A 20,763-nucleotide genomic window follows, 5' to 3' on the forward strand; every position below is an offset into this window, starting at 1 on the left:
TTATGTGTGCCATGAGATGGAAAATGCTGAAAATCGCTGGGTTAGACAGTCATGCCCTTAACCAAGTGTTGTGTGCCCCCTGATATTTCCAGTACCCACCTGGCACCATACAGAGTGATACTGTATAACTGACTACCTTGCCTAGGCTGTGCTTTACAGCCCCGTGACTGTTCTGTAACTACCAATTTGTGCTTCTTAATCCCTCCACCTTTTTCTCCCAGTTCCCCAAACCCCCTCCTCTCTGGCAATCATCAATCTATCCTCTGCATCTTTGAATTTGTTTCTATTTTGTTTGTTTCTGTTTTCTTTAGATTCCACATGAAAGTGAAATCATATGGGTCATTTGTCTTTCTCTGGCTGGCTTATTTCACTGAGCATGATACCCTCTAGGTCCGTCTAAGGCTGTTGTAAATGGTAAGATCTTATTCTATTTTACAGTTGAGTAATGTTCCATTGTGTAGGTGTACTACACTTTTTAAAATCCACATGTCTTTTAGTGGGCACTTGGGTTGCTTCTATATCTCAGCTATTGTAAATAATGCTGCATTGAGCATAGGGGTACATACATTCCTTTAAAATTAGTGTTTTGGCTTTTTATGGCTATATATCCAAAAGTGGAATTGCTAGGTCATAAAGCAGTTTCTTTATAATTTTTTGAGGACACTCCATACTGTTTTCCTCAGTGGCTGCACCAGTCTGCATTCCCACCAGCAGTGCAGGAGGGTTCCCTTTTCTCTACATCTTTGTCAACACTTATTTGTTGATTTATTGATGATAGCCATTCTGACAGGTGTAAGATGGTATCTCATTGTGTGTGTGTTTTTTTAATTTTATTTACTTACTGATTTTAGAGAGAGATAAAGGGAGAAGGAGAGAGAGAAAAATGTTTATTTTTTGTTCCATTTATTTATGCATTCATTGATTGGTTCTTGAATGTGCCCTAATCAGGGGTAGTACTGACAACCTAAGCGTATCAGGACAATGATTTAACCAACTGAGCTACTAGGCCAGGGCCTCATTGTTTTAACTTTCATTTCTGTTGTAATTAGTGCATTGACCATTTTTTCATATGTGTATTGGCCATCTGTATGTTCTCTTTGGAGAAGGTCTATTTATGTCCTCTGTTCATTTTTAAATTGGATTGTTTGTTTTTTTGGTGTTGAGTTGTATAAGTTCTTTATATATTTTGAACATTAATCCTTTACTTGATGTATTATTGGCCAATAACTTCTTTTTTTTTTTTTTTTTTTTTTTGTATTTTTCTGAAGCTGGAAACGGGGAGAGACAGTCAGACAGACTCCCGCATGCGCCCGACCGGGATCCACCCGGCACGCCCACCAGGGGGCGACGCTCTGCCCACCAGGGGGAGATGCTCTGCCCCTCCGGGGCGTCGCTCTGCCATGACCAGAGCCACTCTAGCACCTGGGGCAGAGGCCAAGGAGCCATCCCCAGCGCCCGGGCCATCTTTGCTCCAGTGGAGCCTTGGCTGCGGGAGGGGAAGAGAGAGACAGAGAGGAAGGAGGGGGGGTGGAGAAGCAAATGGGCGCTTCTCCTGTGTGCCCTGGCCGGGAATTGAACCCGGGTCCCCTGCACGCCAGGCCGACGCTCTACCGCCGAGCCAACCAGCCAGGGCCTTGGCCAATAACTTCTATTCAGTAGGTTGTCTTTTTGTTTTGTTGATGGTTTCCTTTGCTGTGCAAAAACTTTTTAATTTGATGTAGTCCCATAGTTTATTTTTTCTTTTGTTTTCCTTGCCTGAGGAGTTACATCAGAAAAAATATTGCTGAAATAAATGTCAGAGATTTTACTGCTTATGTTTTCTTCTAGGAGTTTTATGATTTTGAGTTTTACACTTAAGTCTTTAATCCATTTTAAGTTTATTCTTGTATATGGTATAAGAAGATGGTCTAATATTCTTTTTTTGCATGTATCTGTCCAATTTTCTCAACACCATTTACTGAATATACTATCTTTACCCCATTATATGTTCTTTCCTCTTTGTCAAATATTAATTGACCATGTAGATGTGGGTTTATTTCTGTGTTCTCTAAGACTAGATCTATTGATCTATATGGCTGTTTTTATGTCAGTACTTTGCTCTTTTAATTACTGTAGCTTGTAATATAGTTTTATATCAAGTACCATGATTCCTTCAACTTTGTTCTTCTCTCTCAAGATTGCTTTGGCTATTCAGGGCCTTTTTTGCTTCCATTTGTTTTAGTACAATGTTTAGTGAAAAAATGCCATTGGTATTTTGATTAGAATTGAGTTAAATCTATAGATTGCTTTGGGTAGTATGGACATTTTAATAATATTAATTCTCTTTATCCATGGTATATGCTTCCATTTATTTATATATTCAATTTCTTTCTACAATGTCATATAATTTTGTGCATACAAGTCTTTTACTTCCTCCATTAAATTTATTCCTAGGTATTTTATTTCTTTTGAAGCAACTGTAAAGAGATTGCTTTCTTAGTTTCCCTTTCTGATAGTTCATTATTGGTGTGTAAAAAAAAAAAGCAACCGATTTCTAAATATTTATTTTGTATCCTCCTACTTTACTGAATTTCTTTATCAGTTCTAGTAGTCTCTTGGTGGAATCTTTGGGGTTCTCTATGTACAGTATTATGTCATCAGCAAATAATGACAGTTTTACTTCTTCCTTTTCGGTTTGAATACTTTGTATTTTTCTTCTTGTCTGATAGCTGCCTGTGACTTCCAGTGAATAAACGTGGTGAAAGCAGACATACCTGTCTTTTTGTTGATCTTAAGGGAAATAGTTTTAGTTTTTCCCTGTTGGGTATGATGTTGGTTATGGGTTTGTCATATATAGGGTTTATTATATTGAGATATGTTCACTCTATTCACACTTTGCTGAGAATTTTTATCATAAATAGGCACTGGGTTTTGTGAAATGCTTTTTCTGCATCTATTGATATGATCATATAATTTTTATCCTTTATTTTCTTTATGTGGTGTATTGGTGTATCATATTAATTGATTGGTGGACATTGTACCAACCTTGCCTCTCCAGAACAAATCTCACTTAATCATAGCATATGATCTTTTTTTGTTGTTGTTCTTAACTATTGGTACTTTATTTATTTATTTATTTATTTATTTATTTATTTATTTTAATGAGGTAACATTAATCAATCAGGGTACATAGGTTCAGAGAAAACACCTCCAGGTTATTTTGACATTTGATTATCTTATCCATTACTCATTACCCAAAGTCATATAGTCTGCCATCACCTTTTATCTGGTTTTCTTTGTGCCCCTCCTCTCTCCCTAACTCCTCCCTTTCCCTCCCCACCCCCAGTAACTACCACCCTCTTGTCCAAGTCCCTGAGTCTCATTTTTATGTCCCACCTATGTATGGAATCATATAGTTTTTAGTTTTTTCTGATTTACTTACTTCACTCAGTATAATGTTATCAAGTTCCATCCATGCTGTTGTAAATGATCTGATGCCATCATTTCTTATGGCTGAGTAGTATTCCATAGTATATATGTACCACATCTTCTTTTTTTTTTTTTTTTAATTTCCTGAAGCTGGAAACAGGGAGAGACAGTCAGACAGACTCCCGCATGCGCCCGACCGGGATCCACCTGGCACGCCCACCAGGGGCGAAGCTCTGCCCACCAGGGGGCGATGCTCTGCCCCTCCGGGGCGTCGCTCTGCCGCGACCAGAGCCACTCTAGCGCCTGGGGCAGAGACCAAGGAGCCATCCCCAGCGCCCAGGCCATCTTTGCTCCAATGGAGCCTTGGCTGCGGGAGGGGAAGAGAGAGACAGAGAGGAAGGAGGGGGGTGGGGGTGGAGAAGGAAATGGGTGCTTCTCCTATGTGCCCTGGCTGGGAATCGAACCCGGGTCCCCCCGCATGCCAGGCTGAGGCTCTACCGCTGAGCCAACCGGCCAGGGCCGTACCACATCTTCTTTATCCAGTCTTCTATTGAAAGGCTTTTTGGTTGTTTCCATGTCTTGGCCACTGTGAACAATGCTGCAATGAACATGGGGCTGCATGTGTCTTTACGTAACAGTGTTTTTGAGTTTGGGGGGTATATTCCCAGTAGAAGGATTGCTGGGTCATATGGTAGTTCTAGTTTTAGTTTTTTGAGGAACCACCATACTTTCTTTCATAGTGGTTGAACTACTTTACATTTCCAACAGTGGATGAGGGTTCCTTTTTCTCCACAGCCTCTCCAACACTTGTTATTACCTTTCTTGTTGATAATAGCTAATCTAACAGGTGTGAGGTGGTATCTCATTGTAGTTTTGATTTGCATTTCTCTAATAGCTAATGAAGATAAGCATCTTTTCATATATCTGTTGGCCATTTGTATTTCTTCTTGGGAGAAGTGTCTGTTCATATCCTCTTCCCATTTTTTTATTGGATTATTTGCTTGTTTGTTGTTGAGTTTTATGAGTTCTTTGTATATTTTGGATATTAGGCCCTTATCTGTGCTGTTGTTTGAAAATATCTTCTCCTGTTAAGTTGGTTGTCTGTTTTGTTGTCAGTATCTTTTGCTGTGCAAAAGCTTCTTAGTCTGACATTGTCCCATTCATTTATCTTTGCCTTCCTTCCCTTGCCTTGGGAGTCAAATTCATAAAGTGCTCTTTGTAACCAAGGTCCATGAGTTTAGTACCTATGTCTTCTTTTATGTACTTTATTGTTTCAGGTCTTATATTTAGGTCTTTGATCCATTTTGAATTAATTTTAGTACAGGGGGACAAACTGTAGTCTAGTTTCATTCTTTTACATGTGGCTTTCCAGTTTTCCCAGCACCATTTGTTGAAGAGGCTTTCTTTTCTCCATTGTGTGTTGTTGGCCCCTTTATTGAAAATTATTTGACCATATATATGTGGTTTTATTTCTGGGCTTTCTGTTCTGTTCCATTGGTCTGAGTGTCCATTTTCTGCCAATACCATGCTGTTTTTATTGCCGTGGCCCTATAATATAATTTGAAGTCAGGTATTGTAATGCCCCCAGCTTTGTTCTTTTTCCTTAGGATTGCTCTGGCTATTCAGGGATTTTTTATAGTTCCATATAAACCTGATGATTTTTTATTCCATTTCTTTAAAAAATGACATTGGAATTTTGATGGGAATTGCATTAAATTTGTATATTGCTTTGGGTAATATAGTCATTTTGACTATATTTATTCTTCCTATCCAGGAACAAGGAATATTTTTCCATTTCATTGTATCTTTTTCGATTTCCCTTAACAATGCTTTGTAGTTTTCATTATATAGGTTCTTTACATTCTTTGTTATGTTTATTCCAGATATTTTGTTGTTGTTGTTGCAACCATGATGGGGATTGTTTTTTTGAGCTTGTTTTCTGATGTTTCACTGTTGGCATATAGGAAGGCTATGGACTTTTGTATATTAATTTTGTATCCTGCGACCTTACTGTATTGGTTTATTGTTTCTAGTAGTCTTTTTGTGGAGTCTTTGGGGTTTTCGAGGTACAGGATCATGTCATCTGCAAAAAAGGTTTATGATCTTTTAAAATGTATTTCTGGATCTGATTTGCTAATATTTTTTGAGGATTTTAGCATCATTATTCATCAGGGATATTGGTCTTAATTTTCTTTCTTTTAGTGTCTTTATCTGGTTTTAGAATCAGGATGATGCTGGCCTCATAAATTGAGCTTGGGAATCTTCCTTTTTCTTGATTTTTTTGTAATAGTTTGGGAAGGGTAGGTATTGATTCTCCTTTGAAAGTTTGGTAAAAATCATCTGTGAGGCCATCTGATCAAGAACTTTTGTTAATTGGAAGTTTTTGATTACTTTTCAATTTTGTTGGTTGTACTTGGTGTGTTAAGATTTTTTGTTTCTTTTTGATTTGGTTTAGAAAAATTGTATGTTTCTTGGAATTTATCCATTTCTTCCAGATTGTCTAATTTGTTCACTTACAGTTGTTTGTAATATTTTCTTATAGTCCTTTGTATTTCTGTGGTTATTACTTCTTTTATTTCTGATTTTATTTATTTGGGTCCTCTCTATTTCTTGATGAGTCTGGTTAAATGTTTATCAATTTTTTTGTTTTAATCTTTTCAAGAGCCAGTTCTTGGTTTTATTGTTCTTTTGTATTGATTTTATTTAGACTCTATTTATTTATTACTGCTCTGATCTTTATTATTTCCTTTTTTCTAGTCACTTTGGGATTTTTATTATTGTTGTTCTTAATCTAGCTCCTTTGGGTGTAAAGTTAGATTCTTTATTTGAAAATTTTCTTGTTTCTTGAGATAGGCCTGTATTGCTATATATCTTGAGATAGGCTGTACCTCAGATTTTGAGTTGTTGTGTTCCGATTTTTATTTGTCTCAAAGATTCTTCTTACTTATTCCTTAAAATCATTGTTAATCTAGTCATTGGTTAGTAACATGTTATTTAGCCTCTATATGTTTGTGTGTTTTTCAGTTTTTTCTTATAATTGATTTCTTTATTTATTTTTATTTTTTTTATTTATTCATTTTAGAAAGGAGAGAGAGAGGGAGAGAGAGAAGAAAGAGAGAAGGGGGGAGGAACAGGAAGCATCAACTCTCATATGTGCCTTGACCAGGCAAGCCCAGGGTTTCGAACCAGCGACCTCAGCATTTCCAGGTCGACGCTTTATCCACTGCGTCACCACAGGTCAGGCTATAATTGATTTCTAGTGTCAAATCATTGTAGCCACAAAAGATGCTTAATATCATTTCAATCTTCTTAAATGTATTTATTTTTTTAATTAAATTTATTGGAATGATATAGGTTTGCAATCTTCTTAAACTTTTTGAGATATGTTTTGTGTTTTAGCATGTGGTCTATCCCGGAAAATGTTCTTGTGTACTTGAAAAGCATGTATGTTCTACTGCTTTGGGGTGAAATGCTCTGAAAATATCAATTAAATCCATCTGATGTAGAGTGTCATTTAAGGTCACTTTCCTTGTTAATTTTCTGTCTTTCTCTTCCTGGTTTTTAGATCCTCTGTTTGTCTTTAAACTATTTTTATTATGCTATGTCTTGGTGTGGGCCTCTTTGAGTTCATCTTGTTTGGAACTCTGTGCTTACTGGACTTTTGTGTCTCTTTTCTTTTCTTTTTTTCTTTTTCTTTTTTTTTCTTTTTTTTCTGAAGCTGGAAACGGGGAGAGACAGTCAGACAGACTCCCGCATGCGCCCGACCGGGATCCACCCGGCACGCCCACCAGGGGCTACGCTCTGCCTGCCAGGGGGCGATGCTCTGCCCCTCCGGGGCATCGCTCTGCCGTGACCAGAGCCACTCTAGCGCCTAGGGCAGAGGCCAAGGAGCCATCCTCATCGCCCGGGCCATCTTTGCTCCAATGGAGCCTTGGCTGCGGGAGGGGAAGAGAGAGACAGAGAGGAAGGAGGGGGGGTGGAGAAGCAAATGGGCGCTTCTCCTATGTGCCCTGGCTGGGAATTGAACCCGGGTCCCCCGCACGCCAGGCCGACGCTCTACCGCTGAGCCAACCAGCCAGGGCCTGTGTCTCTTTTCTTCACCAGGTTAGGAAAGTTTCAGTCATTATTTCTTCAAATAACTTCTCAATCTCTTGCTCTCTTTTTTCTCCTTCTGGTACTTCTTTGATGTGGATGTTGTTGTTCTTGATGTTGTCCCAGAGGTCCCTTAAAATATTCTCATTTTTTAAAATTCTTCTTATTTTTGCTGCTCTGATTGCATGTTTGCTACTATCTTGTCTTCCAAATTGCTGATTTGATCCTCTGCTCTATCTAATCTGCTGTTGATTCTACCTAATTTCAGATATTATGTTCTTTATTTCTGACTGGTTCATTTTTATGGTTTCTGTATCCTTTTTTATGCTTATTCTTTGTTGAAGTTCTCACTGAGTTTATTCATTCTTCCCTTAAGTTTCTTGAACATCCTTGTAAACATTGTTTTGAACTCTGTATCTGTTAGATCGCTTTCCTACATTTTATTTGTTTATTTTTCTGGGGATAGCTTCTGTATTTCTTTGTCTCTCCATTTCGGCTGCCTCTCTATTTTTGTTTCTATGCATTAGGCAGATATGCTATGTCTCCCCATATTGATATGGTGATCTTATGTAGCAGGTGCCCTATGGGGCTCAGTGATGCAGTCTTCTTGAGCATCTGAGCTGGGTGCATCAGGAATGTCCCTGTGCAGGTTATGTGAACCCTTTTGTGGTAGTTGAGTCTTGACTGCTGTTGACCCATCTGCGGGTGAGGTTGACCCTTTGGCTGGATGATTATGGGGACTACCCCTGACTAGAGTACATAAGGTACTTCTTGTGCACTTGAAAAGCACGTATATTCTGCTGTTTTAGGGTAAAATGCTCTGAAAATATCAATTAAATCCATCTGATCTAGAGTGTCATTTAAGGTCTCTTTTCCTTGTTAATTTTCTTTTCAGAAGATCTATCCATTGATGTCAGTAGGGTGTTACAGTTCCCCATTGACAGCTACTGTGGGTGTAGGGAGGACTGACCTTATTAAGCAGAATTCTGGTGAGTGCCTATTGAATGTGCAACTTGTGGAGCTAATTAGGTCATTCTCTGATGTGGTCTTCCACTACATGTGTTGTTTCTGGGGCCTCTTGGGAGGGAGGGACTCCAGTGCAGGTCAATGTCAGACACTGCCTGTGACCAGCCCAAGGCTACCTGCTAGGAGGTACAAAGTGATCCACAGTTTGTAGCTGCATGTGCTGGGCCTGGGTGTGTATGGGAGGGGCCAAGCTAATGTACTAAGTCTGGCTTTCACCAGATCTTAGTCTTCTGGGCAGGTCATCAAAAGGCCCAAGGCAGCCCGAGATCTGCCTCTGTCTTCTAGCTACCTGTGAGACTCAGTCACTGAAAGAGCCTCTTGCTATATGTGAGTTGCATGAGGTAGATTCTCAGTGAGTCACTGGGTAAGGTGAGTGGTGTTCGCCAGGTTTTAACAGATTTAAACTCAGTGCCAGTGCGTGCTCTGAGGTCACTCAGCAAGTCTCACCGTACACCGAAGCCAGCCACTACCAGCCTGGGCCTGCAGACTTTTATTGGGGCGTGGTGTTTCAGGAATTCATCAGGAAGAGGCCACTAGGGTTCTTTAGGCTAAAATGGACTATGATTTGGCCGTGTGGAAGGAGCACTGTGCATAGGAATGGTGGCACCCATTAGGCATGAAAGAAAAATGGCCTTTACTCTCGTACCACACAACTAGGTGTTTGCAGTGCATCTCTGCCACCTTTTGAGTCTGCCTGGACCTTCTCAAGAGCCTTCCAAGAAAGTTTGCACCATGAGTCCAGGCTAGTCACAGCTAACTGGCTCCTCCACAGGGCACCAGCTTGGCATGGCAGGGCCACCGGGAGCCAGGAGTGGATTTCCTATGAGGGGACATGTGGGGGAAAAAAAGCTCTCAGCCTAAAGCCATCAACTTATTCTCTCCCTGTGCATCCCTCATGCCCCAGAATCTGCCCAGAGCTCCTCAAGAGTCCTTCAAGAAGTCTGCATTAAAAAGAGAGAAAGAGAAAAGAAAAAGAAAGAAAGTTTGTATTGTGAGCCCAGGCTGGCCACAGCCAGCAGATTCCTCCACGGGGTACAAACTTGGCTGGGCGGACCCTGGTATTTGGGAAGGTGAGACTAGTGCATTCCCCCAGGCTGATGTCATAAGGAGAGGAGTGCTTGCCCAGGAAAGATGGAGTCTGTGAGCAGCATGGGAGAGGGACTCAGCACAGGGACCGTGGCAGCTGTCCCTTCAGCCCTCTCCCTAAACCCACACAACCCAATCTCTCCCGGTATGGCTCTAGCTTACTCTGAGCTGCAGGAGCATGGAGTGGGTGGCCATGAATGAGATGTTGTGTAGTGGAATTGAACTAACCTGCTGTAAACAGGGTTATGGGAAGCAGAGTTCTTAGGCCAGACACTGGGGAAGCTGTCTCAGTTGGTTTCTCAGTTGGTTTTCAATTTTTAATGGGGACATAGTCAGCACACAGAAATATTTTTCATTGCTGAGTTTCAGATATTCCTCAATGATATACCTTAGAAATACAGAAAACAATTTTAGCATTGCTACAGCATAATTAGCACAATTTGAAACAGAGACATATAAAAATTGAAAGTGTGATGTTGTCATTATGAATTTTGATTTCTAAACTGAAACATAAAACTAACTGTTTTATTTAACAATGTCATAGCCCAAGTATGTGGTACCATATGACTACAAAGTTATAATTTTTTCCTATTAAATGCATTGAGACGAGGATCTCGTATACTCTTCAATATTTGAAAACATATTTTTTGTTCTACTTTTATTGCCCAAATGTTGAAATATTAAATATAATTTTGTGTGCTGGGACATAATTATGTCAAGTATAAGTGACTCAATGGAATCTTTGAAAATGTAATGCAGAAATACCATACTTTCAGAAATGTAGTAAGAAAATGTAAGCTTAACTTAAATATGTGTAGTAGGCTAACAGTAGCCCCCCAAAAGATCTGTCTATGTCTTAATTCCTAGAACCTGTGAATATGACCTTTTTAGAAAAAAACAGTCTTTGGAGGGCTAAAGATTTTGAGATGAAGAGATCATCCTGTCTTATCCTGGGGGGATCTAAATGCAATGACTAGTGTTCTTATCAAGGTGAAATGGATAGTGCTTTCATTGACAGAAGAGGAGAAGGCCACGAGAAAGGCGGAGATTGGAGGGATGTGGCTACAGGCCAGGGAGCACCAAGGAATGCCTGCAGCCATCGGAAGCTGGAGGAAGTTTCCCCTAGAACCTTAGAAGGAGTAGAGAACAACTTGCACCTTGATTTTGGACTTCTAGCCTCTGAACTATGAGCTAATAAATTTCTGCTGTACCACCAAGTTTGTTACAGCAGCCACAGGAAACTAATACAATATGGCAATAAAATGACAAATAATAGCATAAATGCTGAGATTTTAATGTCAGTAAAGGGGCTACACGAGGAGTGTTACCTATCTACTTAAAATTTTTGATGCTTAGACTGAGGTCAGGCCTTAAGTAGGGTGATCATAGCATTTATTGACCAAATCAGAACACATTTTAGGGAAGAAGGGGGTCTAGCAATGATTACACCTGGGCAGTGTGCATAAATCCTGAACCAGCTGATTTGTGTGACTATGGCTTAAGCTATTAATTTCCAGCAAAGGAGTGGCCACTGGTGAATCTCAGTGTATCAATTATAGATGTTCAAGGAATTTGAGTGTCTGGTGCAAATACTGCAGGGTGTTTTTGTTAACTAGATCAATGAGAGAAATGAATACTGTGGGGCCTTTGAAGCAAGGATTTTATGTTGCAGAAATCATCAGGCAGACATTTATCCAAAGCAGAGACTGACTGCCGGGGAGAGACTTCTCGGGAAACCCGGAGCAGCGACATGCCTGTTTGGGGACCTTGGCAGGCACTGCAGAGAGTTCCTGGGTCCACCCTCCAGTTTCTTCAGAGGGGGTGTAACTGATATATTTGCATGTGTATCATTATCGGCAGCACTTGACATTCTGTCTAAGACTTACGGTGTTTTAATTATTAAGTAGCTTGAGGAGCTTCAGCATTTGGGCCATAAAAGTAGAACAAAAATATATTTTCTAATATTGAAGAGTATACAATCCACTTATGAATTACGACTTCATAATCATATGATACCATATGCATGGGCTATGGCATTGTTAAATAAAACAGTGTTCTGTTTTGGTTTAGAAATCAAATTCAGCATGACAACATAGCACTTTCAATTTTTATATGTCTGTGGTTCAAATTGTGCTAACTATGCTGTATGTAGCAATGCTAAAATTGTTTTCTGTATTTCTAGGGTATATCAATGAGGAATATCTAAAACTCAGCAATTCAATTAAAAATATTTCTGTGTGCTGGTACTGTGCTGGGTGCTCTGTTTAGTGCCAGGGATACAAAGACGTGAGCACTTTCTCCATCTGCCCCACTTTCTGTCCTCTCCTGCCTGCTCTGTGCCTTGGGTCTGACCACCACCCCTGGCGCCCTTGCCCTCTGGCTTCCGGTTAGGGTCAGCTGCACCTGTGAAGACTGTCAGCAGCTTTGTTCCACGTGGCGTTCTCTGAATCCGGAGGGGTGTCAGTAATTGGTCAGGTCTAGAGGTGATAAATAGGTGGGGGGACGGCTGAGGAGAGAGAAAGTGAGAGAAGGAAAAGAATATTGTATGATTTCATTCATTTTCTTAAACCCTGCTCACATCTTTGTAAATAGTCCCTTTGTTAAACTCACTCGAAATTACTAATTTGCGGGGCCGGGCCCCTGATAGATGAAGATACAGACTCACCACCAAGGAACTCACATTTTAGCTGGAGAGACAGACATATAAACAGCTAACTGTGACATAGAGTGAAAACTTTACATAAAGGCCTGCCCAAAGGGATGTCGGAGCACCGAGGAAAGAGGGATGAAGTCTTCCTGGGAAAGGCAGAGGTGCAAACACAGTAGTCTTCACCTAGAGGTAGCATTTGGGCTGGTGGGGGTTTGGAGGTGTGAGATTTCCTTGCAACTAAGGAAACTACTAAAACTGCTATTACTATTTTTAGAATAATGTTATGTGGCAAAAAGAGCAGTGAGCTCAAGTCAGAAAGCTATCTGAGTCTTCAAGTTGTTACTAACTATGGAGATAGACAGTTTTCTAACCTGCCTGTCTCAACCACCCCATCTACATAATGAAGAAGATAGATGATCTCCACCCTTTCTCTTGGGGAATTTCTGTGAGACTCAAAATGAAATAGTGTTTGTAAAAATGTTCAAGGGCTAAAGCACCATACCAATGGGGAGTAGGTGAGTATAGGTAAATATGGAGTGAGACTAGCTATGGTTGGTAACAGCTGAAGCTAGATGACAGGTGCATAGGACGTCGTTACACTGTGTGTTCTACTTGGTTGAGTGTGTGTGTGTACATGCAAAATGTTTTATTTTGAAATAATTAAATACAGAAGAGTTGTAAAAAATGTAAAAAATTCCTGTATACCTTTCACTCAGTTCCTCAAATGTTGATAACACCCCTTCTGCCTTATTATTTTTCTGTGTATATATATGAATGCGTTTGTGTGTGTGTGTGTGTGTGCTTGCATATTATTTCTCTACTGAATAGTTTGAGAATGTTGCAGACATAATGTCCTTTACCTCTATGAGTATATATACTGCTCACAAAAATTAGGGGATGTTTCAAAATGAATATGAAGCTATAAAATATCCCCTAATATTTGTGAACAGTGTATTTCCTATAAACAAATTCATTCTTTTATATCCCATGGTACAATGATTAAATTCAGGAAATTCATACTGATACAGTACTATCATCCAATCTACGTATCTCACTCAAATGTCACCAAATGTCTCACTAATATCCTTTATCGCTAAAGAAAAATAAATTTTTTTCTCGTTCAGAATCCAATCCAGGACCACAGATTGCATTTAATGGTTGTTTAATCTTAGTCTCCTTAAAACTGGAACAGTTCCTAAGTCTTTCCTCAACTTCCATGACTTCAACTTAGACAAATGCACAGGCCGTTTATTTTGTAAAATGTCCCTCAATTAAAGTTAGTTTGATGTTTCCTTATGATTAGGTTGAGATTATACCATTTTGGCAGGAACATCACAGAAGCTGTGTTCTTCTCTGTGGATCAGATCAACAGTCACACCATATGTGCTTGTCCCCTTATTGGTGACTAACTTTACTAACTTTACTTGGTTAAGGTTATTGATGCCAGAAAAGTAACATTTGCTCTTTGTCACTAATAAGCATCTTATGGGGAGATAATTTACTTTCATATAAATATTTTTACATTTTTAGAATAAAATGAGGAAGACAGGAATCAAGAGTTTTAAGTCAGTTAAACTTGGGATATCAGATAGGCAGACACATGAATGAGGAGGAAGCGCAGAGACGGGTCCCGAAACAGTGAGCGTGGTGCAGCGCCGCTGACAGAGGAAGTGGACCGGAGAGCAGGGACTAAGTAAGCACGTCAGGAGTGTATGGAGAAATCTTTTGTACCTGCTGGTGTGAGAAAGAGCAAAATAATGGATTTGAGAATAATATAAGGTCAAAAAAAAGGATTATTTTAAATGTTGGGGAAATATGAGAACATTAGACACTGGTAGGAATGACGCGGCAGTGAGCGGTGAACAGGCGGTGACGTCTCTGAGGAGGAGTTAAGCTCTAGTCAGGAAGCCTGGCTCACCCGGGTTCCAGTCCCAGCTCTGCCACTCACTGGCTGTGTGACTTTGGTAAGTGGATCAAGCTCTTTGTACCTCAGTTAACTCATTTGAAAAACAGGGATTGCTACGAGGATTAAGTGAGATGATATTTATAAACAATGCAGTGCAGTGCCTGCCCAAAGTAAGCGCCATGCAAGTGTCAAAGTACGTCTGATGTTAAACTTGCCATCATTTAATATTATAAACTTGTTTGAGCCCTCAATTCTGAGGGGAGCTCCTTAAGTCTTCCTTCTCTTTATATCTGATTTGTCATTTAACTCATATCCTGAGTTTTTAACATCAGTCGGCATCTATTTCATTGTTTAATTCTATTTAGCATCTCCTTTTCTCAGATAGTGTCCTGAGCTTTCATATGGTTTCTATTACGGGCTTTTAAGTTTTTAATTATTTAAACATAGTTATTCTATACATTCTTTCTAGTATTTCAATTTGGTGGAGAGCACATATTTCCCTGTGTATTTATATCTGCTGACTTTCTCTTATGGTGACTCATTTTTTGTGGTTTGTAAATCTTGACTGTGAGCTCATCTTCAGCTGAGGTTGTTTGTTTCTGTGGCTGTTCCATGAGCCACGGTAGGAAATTGTCCCTACAGACTCGTTCTACATTTTCTTTTGCCAAGTGTTCCATGGGTTTCTCTGGTCTGGGAACCATTTTTTGTGTTAAGTGAGCGATTTATGATTCCATAAATTGAGGCTCTATACTTGCATTTGGCTAGGATTGGGATTTCATTTCTCAAAGGAGGATTTTTTCCCCCATTTATTTGATTTTTATTTTTAAATCAGAGCATGTTCCAGAAACAAAACTAATAGCAGAGTTTTCTAGAACTTCTTTCCAGATACTTAGCTGTAGAAAGCATTTCCCAGTTTCAGCTTCCTACTTTGCAGGGAGCTAAGACCTTATCAACATGACCTTCTTGAAGCCTGAAAACCTCGCCCTTGTGAATCTGTATTCAGCTTGGATGTCTCCTGGGGCCACCAGAGGCTGCCTGTCAGCCTACCCCTCTGCCGGACCTTTCTTGCTCTTGCTGATAACTGGAGGAAGTCCATTTGTTCTTCCAATCTTGGCTGAGTGTTTACAATTTTTTGTTATAGTTTATGTGTTTGTAGACGGGATGAAGCCTGTTTTAGTTAAAATGACTGTGTTGCTGGAACCAGAACTCTGCCACTTACTATAGATGTAGAGAGAGATCTAGCCTTGAGATTGTCCTGAAGAATATGCAAGCCACCCTTTTCATAGATTCTCTGACCTCCACTCCTGGGCTAAGCCAAATCGAGAGCTGCGTACCAGGAATGTATCTCATCAGGCCCCTTGTAGAATTGCTTTTCCTGAACTGCAGTTTGGCACAATACCCTCAGCTTATAGTTCTTACAAGAAACAGCTTTGTGAAAACCCTTGCTGCCTTCACTGTAAAGATCTAGCTGAAGACCATATTACGCCTTTCTGTTAGTACTACTCGTGAGTAACTGGATTGCTTTTCTTTAATGGAAACTCTGAATTGAGTAACTACTATTTCTCCTCTTTGAATGGACTATTGGAAAGCTTTGAGCCAAGTTGTGGCTAACTTCTAACAACAGTGTAAGGTTCTTGGAATGCATTATTGGATTCTAACCTCACTCTTGACTTCATCGTTTTTCACTATGCTTATTTTCTCTTTTAGTCTCAGATATTTAACATGTGCTTTCTCTTGCTATATTTTATTTATCTCTGCAAACTATTTTGCATCTTCGGTAAGGTAGGATAAGTGATGTATTTATAAATGAATAACATAATGTGCAAGGTACCAAGTTCGTTGAATGACAGAAGAAATCGACCCTATGAGTTTTTATTGGGTGCAGAAAATATTTTATGATCCTAATGCCACAAGAAATATAGATACCACAGAATAATAGGCAACTGTTAAAAATTGAAGAATATTTAAATAAATAAGACACACAAGGACCAATTATTTATTTAATACTGCACTCCTCACTCATCCCAATAGTCAATGATTACCTCCTTTTCGCAGGATTCTGGTTGCTTTTTATTTTTTATGTATTCTCTATTTTCTAAAATTTCCACAATAAACCAATATTTTTATTATGATTATAAAATGGGAGAAAAGATGAATCAGGACCATACAAGGAAACAGCATTCACCCTAAAAGGTTCAGATGAGGAGACTTGACTGATGGATTATATGCAGGGGTGTGTGCAAGGTTAAAAGAAAGTTATTCAGGCTCCCAAAGACTAATAACCGAGGGAGATATTAGCACCCTGAAGGGATTAGAGATATGTGAAAGAAAACAAACAGAATTATAATAATTAACAGTAATAGTACCTAGCACTTACCCTGTGCTGGGTGCTTTGCATGAGAAATCAGATATTTCCTTTTTAAAGATTAGATGATGAGGCAGAAATGTGGACCCTTTCCCAGAGACTCAGGCATGTATGTGCAAATCCAGCAGGTGTTTGGAAGAGTAACAGCAGTCTGCTCAGGTCCTCTGAAAATAAGAAGCTCCAAAGATGGAGGAGTTGCCATTCTGGGTTTTATGTTCATTCCATGCAACCCCCAATACTGCCAGAGCAATAGTGGTCTTGTAGTCAAGCTAAGGCCCCTCTCCGTGTAAACAAAACAAAGGCCAAAGCCCTGCACCAGGAATGGTTCAAGTCCTTGCAGGAGGAGAGACGCTCTTTCCGGTAGGGTGCTTGCTGGTTATTTCTCGTGGCTGTGGCCCATGTCCAACGACAGCTCAGAGGAATGTATCACCAAACATTTCCCATTCTGGAAAGGAGACAGGAGGTGCTCGGCTCCGTACCGATATGAAGTTCTATTTCTACCTGTTTGATCTGCGTCTTGACAAGCCTTTGAAAGATGGCAGGTGGTGGTCATCATGCTGTCAGCTATCTCTGAGTCCCTCGGTAGGGAGAGAAGAAAGTGTAAATGAAAGGAAGCCAAGCCCAATGGGTCAGATCATCCTCTGCCCATGGCAAGGCAGGGAGGAGCTTCTTGCCCCTGTCCCTAGGCCTTTCCTATGTATAGCACGTTGAGACAACCTGATACCAGGTCTGCCTGACTCAGATCTGCCTTCAGCTGGCTCTCACCACCTAATGACTGGAGAAGAATGTTTGGGGCTTGTTCAAGGGTCTCTAGATGTAGATCGAAGACATCCAGTTTTGTTGCTTACAAACCGTTCCTTATAATAAAGGACAGTATACTCCAGCCTGAGCTCTGGACACATTAGAAGCCACCATTATTGCTATATCCTCAATTACTATGCGCAGTGAGCCACTGGATCCTGAAGAACAAGAGAAAGTCAATCCTGTGACACTAAAGCAAGAACAGAACCCGGGGATGCAGCTGGCCTTCAGCCCAGAGATTGTAAACCTACACAGCTCTAAGACTAATCTGATATGGCTCCCCAGGACCTGGGAGCAGGGCTCTGGGGTGGGAGCAGGGAAGGGACTTCCTGTTGCCTCAGAGCTTTAAGTCACAGTTCTGGGAGGCAGAGATCTTGGGCTCTGGTCCCAACTTGGCTTCTAGCTTTTCTTATGTCTTAATGTGAAATAGCTTCTGTGGCCCCAGCTTCCTCATAATTAAAGTGATACAGTTGAGGAAAAAGAGATTTCTAAGAACTTTCCCTGTTAAAGCTTAATATATACATATGACTTCCAGAGCCTAAGGTAGTGGCATCTAAAACATGGGTTCCTGGTTTCTTCGCTGCTGGTGGTCTCCTTTAAGGGAAGAATGGAGAGTCTCGACTCCAGAGCTCTGGTACAGGATGCCCATACTGCCTGGGTATCTTGGATTCTGACTCTCGCTGTGGTCTGAGAGAGCTTTTTGCAAATGGCAGACAAGTTGTTACTAGCTCATCCTATGTCATGGCAGACATCACTAATGACTAATGGCTTATATTGTTTTCCACAAGCCATTCTTAACCTAGAGCTTCAAGCAGACACCGTTCATGGCTCAGAGTAGACTTGCTAGACAAAACGCATTTATCTTCCCTGCTTTCATCTCTCTCTTTCCAGTTTGACATTCTTTATCGGGTGGCATCAAGACTAATTGGCCTGCCTGGAAATTCAGCCATGCTATGAGATGACCACATTTGAATTAGGGCTTTAAGTCATTGGACTCTTTAGGTAACAGGTTTCATATTTAAAGGACTATATAAATGAATAAATCTGTTCTCATAATTTAGCACTGGGAAAACAAAAATGCAGTTACCACAGAATCATGGCATTGGAGAAGAGAAACAGTAAATATGTGTCAGACATTCCTCAGACCTTGGAAAACACACAGTGCAGTTACTCGTAACATTCAGCGATAATATCTTTTACTCAGTTCTGAGTAATGGTGTTATTTACATCTCCTTAGGGAGATTTCTATAACCGAATGGAGTTTCACAACATTTGACCCTGATTATCTTTAAATTAATTTAATTCATTTGATTTAATTTAGACTGCTTTGCACCAAGCTAAATCATCCATCCCTTTCCTTGTAAACACACACAGCAATTGTTGGAAGGCAGCTATCATAGCCCTTCTTAAATGTCACGATGGTGTGAAAAATTCTGGGCTTGCGTTGTATCATTTGCTCTGATGTTTGATGCTCTTCCCAGAATTCTTATGACCAATAGCATCAAACACTCAGAAACTCTTTTCCTCTCATTGTTAACACAAACTTTGTGTAGGTTCTTCGAATTTTGTCCGATAAAACTTGGGTTCCCTTTTCATATTCTTCATTCATTTAATGGTCATTTCTGCCATAACTCATAGTGAGGACCAGAGAAGACCGGAATTAGGGAGCTCAGCTGAGGCAGCTTGGGTTATCAGAAGAAGCCAGAGGGGACATGTTTGCATGAAGACACAACAGACCACATGGGAGAAATGGAGAACACCGAAGGACTCGCTCACAGAGCTTCACCACTCTGATTAATGCTCCTGAATAAAAGGGAGGCAGAGGTGCCCGTATCCAGATAAAGAGCACAGTGGTGGGCATGGGATGCACCCTGACACAGCAGGGAACTGAGACGCCTGGGCCAAGTCCTGAGGTAAGGGCGGAGGCTGACCTACTGTGAAGCTAGTAAAGCTTATGCGTCAGGGCCCTCATTCGGTGGGCCTCTTCCAGGACCCCTGGAGGGGCCTTAGAAATGTGTGCACGTGTTCAGATGTCCTGGTAAAATACGCACCCAGAAAAGGAAAAACATGATATTTTAAGCAGTGCCAGTCAAGACTTCTGTCTCTGTCCACTCTCACTTTGCCCCTGTCCTTCTCTCTCTCTTGCTGAGTATGTCGAGTGCTCGTGGAGTTTTGAGGCTCCGTCTCAGGGGAAGTTGAATTGGGAGTATATTTATGAGGTTCACAGTCAAGTGTTTGCAGGGTCTAGTTGCTGTGAGCTGTCCCGGAGTGGGGGTCCCATGCCCTCACACCAGTTCGGTTGCTGTGATGCAATGAGACAGGGCCAGAGGTCATGCTGTGATGACATGTCCTGTGTTACCCGCACTGGGACAGCTCGACAGTGGAGGAGAAGCTAGGATTTACACAGCTGGAGACAGACACTGATCTGTGGAAAACTTCCAGCTCTCCGACATGCAGTATGAGTATGAGAGGTAGAGGATTCTATTTTCAGTAGCACCTGGTCAAAATAAAAAGTGCTCTTCTCTTAGGAATAGACTCAATAACCTAGTGAATGAAATAATAAAATTTCTGTACCATGTTTTTCTTTATTGTTGGAAGTCACTGCAATGAATTGATTTGATTTCTTGTGTTTAAGGGCACAAACCTATACTGTACCAAATACAGGGGAAATATCTATGTGAGGTTATGTGCTTTATGCGTATATTACACCACGTGAGCAACATCTTAATATGTCTTGTCCTAACAAAGTCTTGTAGTTCCAGAAGAAACAACATGCGAACTAGTCACTGACACTACTGACCCAGGGACCACACTCCTGAGCTCAGTCGCCGAGAAGTCAATGTATAGAGCAGAAGAGTGGTCTGATCACACAGCGAGGCAGCTCAATACACAGAACAGCACTGTAGCCATTCAAAAGTGCCTTTGAATTGCTCCAGTGTATGCCTTAATTTCAAATTAATTTGGTAAATCTCTTCAGATTTACTCTTCATACTAAAGTTCAACGACAAAGGCAGTAGCATAGGGGAAGCCCAAATTATCAGCTGAAAGAAAGACTAGCAGAGTTTAAATGTCAACAGCTCTCCTACATAGCACCATAGAAACCCAAAAAACAAACAGAAACTCCTCTGATGGTTAACGCTCATGAAGAGAAGGATAAAATGAGTTAATAAAGCCAAGAAAATATAATAAAAATTACATAGAAGAATTTTAAAAGATAATGAAGGTCAGGCCACTTTTAAATGAGAAAGAAAAAAGCAGGAGGATTAATATAAGAATGAAGTGAAACACAATGTGAATAGCCAGACATACATAATGGCCAACAGCAACTTCATCCTGATGAATTCACTGGCTTTAATAAATACCGCGATCAGCTTGTTGCAATGAGCAATAACTTTATTTGATACTATTTAATGAAAATAGTTTTGTTTT

The 20,763-nt window shown here is 40.4% G+C and overlaps 1 protein-coding gene across 2 annotated transcripts in view; it reads left to right on the forward strand.

Annotated features, from left to right (window-relative positions):
* The window catches only part of PSD3 (pleckstrin and Sec7 domain containing 3), a 619,599-nt gene that overhangs the window by 23,135 nt on the left and 575,701 nt on the right, over window positions 1–20,763 (forward strand). The window contains exon 2 of one of the 2 annotated variants that reach the window (XM_066234424.1): window positions 312–414. The exons of the other annotated variant lie outside the window; for it this stretch is intronic. The gene's annotated coding sequence lies outside the window, so the exon portion shown is untranslated. The remainder of the gene's footprint in view (window positions 1–311; window positions 415–20,763) is intronic. 2 annotated transcript variants of the gene reach the window in all.

The sequence above is a fragment of the Saccopteryx bilineata genome, chromosome 6 (genome assembly GCF_036850765.1).
Source record: "Saccopteryx bilineata isolate mSacBil1 chromosome 6, mSacBil1_pri_phased_curated, whole genome shotgun sequence".
Lineage (NCBI taxonomy): Eukaryota > Metazoa > Chordata > Mammalia > Chiroptera > Emballonuridae > Saccopteryx > Saccopteryx bilineata.